Source organism: Orycteropus afer, unplaced genomic scaffold, assembly GCF_000298275.1.
Source record: "Orycteropus afer afer isolate SDZICR_OR568_19922 unplaced genomic scaffold, OryAfe1.0 scaffold00230, whole genome shotgun sequence".
In the NCBI taxonomy this organism is placed as follows: Eukaryota; Metazoa; Chordata; class Mammalia; order Tubulidentata; family Orycteropodidae; genus Orycteropus; species Orycteropus afer.
Genome location: NW_006921817.1, coordinates 1,048,361 through 1,051,237, shown reverse-complemented (window position 1 = coordinate 1,051,237; position 2,877 = coordinate 1,048,361).

The window sequence follows — 2,877 nt, the reverse complement described above, 5'->3', positions numbered from 1 at the left end:
TAATACATGGGGGGAAAAACAACTAAAATTGTTTGAATGTAAAACAAATTTGTGAAATTTCACCCAAATCACAATGAAAAGTTTTAAAAAATAAAGTAGGTATACCATGATCACTGTGCTGTATGTATATAATTAAAGAGTAGAAGATACCAAAAAGAAACAAAACCACTGTCATGGAGTGGATTTCTGACTCATAGTGACCTATAGGACAGAGTAGAACTGTCTCCATGGTGTTCCCAAGTCTGCAAATCTTTATGGAAGCAGGCTGCCTCTTTCTCCCATGTAGCATTCCATCAAACCACTGACCTTTTGGATAGCAGCTGAAAGCTTTCACCTCTGTGCCACCAGAGCTCCTCAGAGTAGAAGATACTATAAAAAAATGAAATCAGTAAGCTTGACAGGTAATGTATTTTTCTTTGGAATTCCTACCCAGTTCTCCTAGAAGAAAAGCCAGCCATCTAGAGCTAATCTGCTCCATCTAAAATCACATTACTGTTGGGTTTTATCATCTGAGATTTTCACAGTATACCAAGCCATTATGAACACCACAGTTACATTGATCAACTTTGTTTATGCTTGACAAACATAAAAACTTGAAAACTTAAATGCCTGGGCTGGAAAAAGTAAAATGATAAAGAATAGTTGAGTAGGTATATACCTTTAAAAATATCTTGATATTACCCTTTCACTATTCAATATTCAGAAATAATAAAGAGAAGTAATGTGAAAATCTGTATTAATAAGAAAGTCAAACCACAGAAACCATATTCTTAAAGCAGGTTAAAAGAAACATCTTAATGAGTACAATGTAGGAACAAAGTTACTGACTTTATAAGATGGACGTTTTTTACAACCAAACCATCATCAACTTCATATATTAAGTTTGTTGTTGTTGTTAGGTACTGTCAAGTCAATTCAGACTCATAACAACACTGTATGACAGAGTAGAATTGCCCAGGGGGATATTTATTGGCTGGAATCATTATGGAAGCAGATTGCCAGATCTTTCCCTTGTGGAGTGGCTGGATGGATTTGAATTACCAACCTTTTGTTTAGTAGCTGAGTGCTTAACTGTTTGTGCCATCAGGGCTCCTATATTAAATACAGTATATTCTTATTCCAAGTAGCTGTATTACAAGAATATCACTGTAAATTACTGTGGGGCTAGTTGAAAAACCTAAGTTTACACTCTGGTTCCTTTACTAATTAGCTTCTTTAGGCTTGGGTAGGTCTTTTCATGTATATATTTCAGTGTCCTCTTCTTCAAAATGGGGATTAGAGATAATTTATATAAGTACACAACAAAAGTAGAAGTTGCTAAAATGAGATAGCAATTATTCCTATAAATTTGTAATGATATTCTAAAGATAGACTTCTATCGAATCATTAAATAAGTGAACACAGAAAGAGTGGGAATATAGAAGGGAGCTCTGGTGGCGTAGTGCCTAAGGCATCTGACCACTAACCAGAAGGCTGGCAGTTCAAACTCACCAGTCACTCTTCAGAAGGAAGACTGGGCAGATTACTTCTGTAGAGATACTGCCTCGGAAACCCAAGGAGGGGTTGCTATGAGTCAGAATTGTTTCCATGGCAGTGAGAAGAAAGAGGAGAAGAGATAAAAGAATGTTCTATGCTATCAACCTGGGGTTTGATAGATAGAGATGATACCTAGATAGAAAGATAGAAGATAGATAGATGATACATAGAAAGGTAGATGATAGATATAGATAGATAGATAGATAGATAGATAGATAGATAGATAGATAGATAGATGATACATATAGATAGATACATAGATAAATAGATGATAGATAGTGAAGACATTTAAGACTGGAATTCAGGTTCTTTCTGTTTATATGACACAGAAAGAGTGCTTGCTGTTTTAAAAACCTATACTCAAACCCCCTTTTAAATTTGTTCCTGAAATTGCTTTGGGAGGTAGAATAGAATATCTATATGGGAGTTACAGCATAAATCTGGATTTACCATTTTGTGCCACATGAAGGATCTTTTGTAGGTTATAATGAACTTGGCTACATTCAGAAACTGCACTATATAATTTGGCATATGGTGGAATATACCAATTATTGAGATATTTGTGTTTGTTCTCCTTGGAAACTCATCACCATTAAGACTATATTGAGTAGGTAGCTTTTTTGAATTTCTGATCTAATGGGATTTGGGTCTGGCATACAGAAGTAGCCTAATGTCCCGTGTTCTTCCTTTCTTTAGTTTGAACTTAAACTGTTGAAAGGTTTTAGCTAAATTCTAGAAGAGTAGAGAATGTGACAATATCTTGAGAATTAGTGAGAGAAAAAAGACTTTCAAGAACCAGAAAGGTTAGAGGTGGGTGAGTCTTGTGAGAAAGTAGGGAACCTCATCAGACTGCTTAATAACAATACCTTAATTAGACCCCAAGATGTGGTTTGGGTGTGTATCTAGGGAGGGAGGAGTTCCAGGCAGTATTATCCACATCATCACAGATTCCTCATGTTGTTGTGGAAGCAAGAGATCCTTCAGACCTGCAAGGGACCTTGTAAGTTTGGTTAATGAATAACTACCCATGACCAAAAGCCTTTGCTTTTTAAATTCCAAGACTTGCACACACTTTTGTTATGTGGGGGAATAAGCTACTAAAAACTATATTGGTTGAATTTTTTACTATCCCAATAGAATGTGTTTAGAATCAGCATGTGGTTTATCTAAAAAACATTAAAAAATGCAACATTTCTTGGACACTTGAATTTGCACTGGGACTCTTACCCTCTGTAGTTATTTTCAGTAACTAGGGAAGAGTGGAGAAAAGATTGAAGTTGTCAAAGACTTCACATTGCTTGGTTCTACAATCAATGCCAATGGAAGCAGCAGTCAGGACAT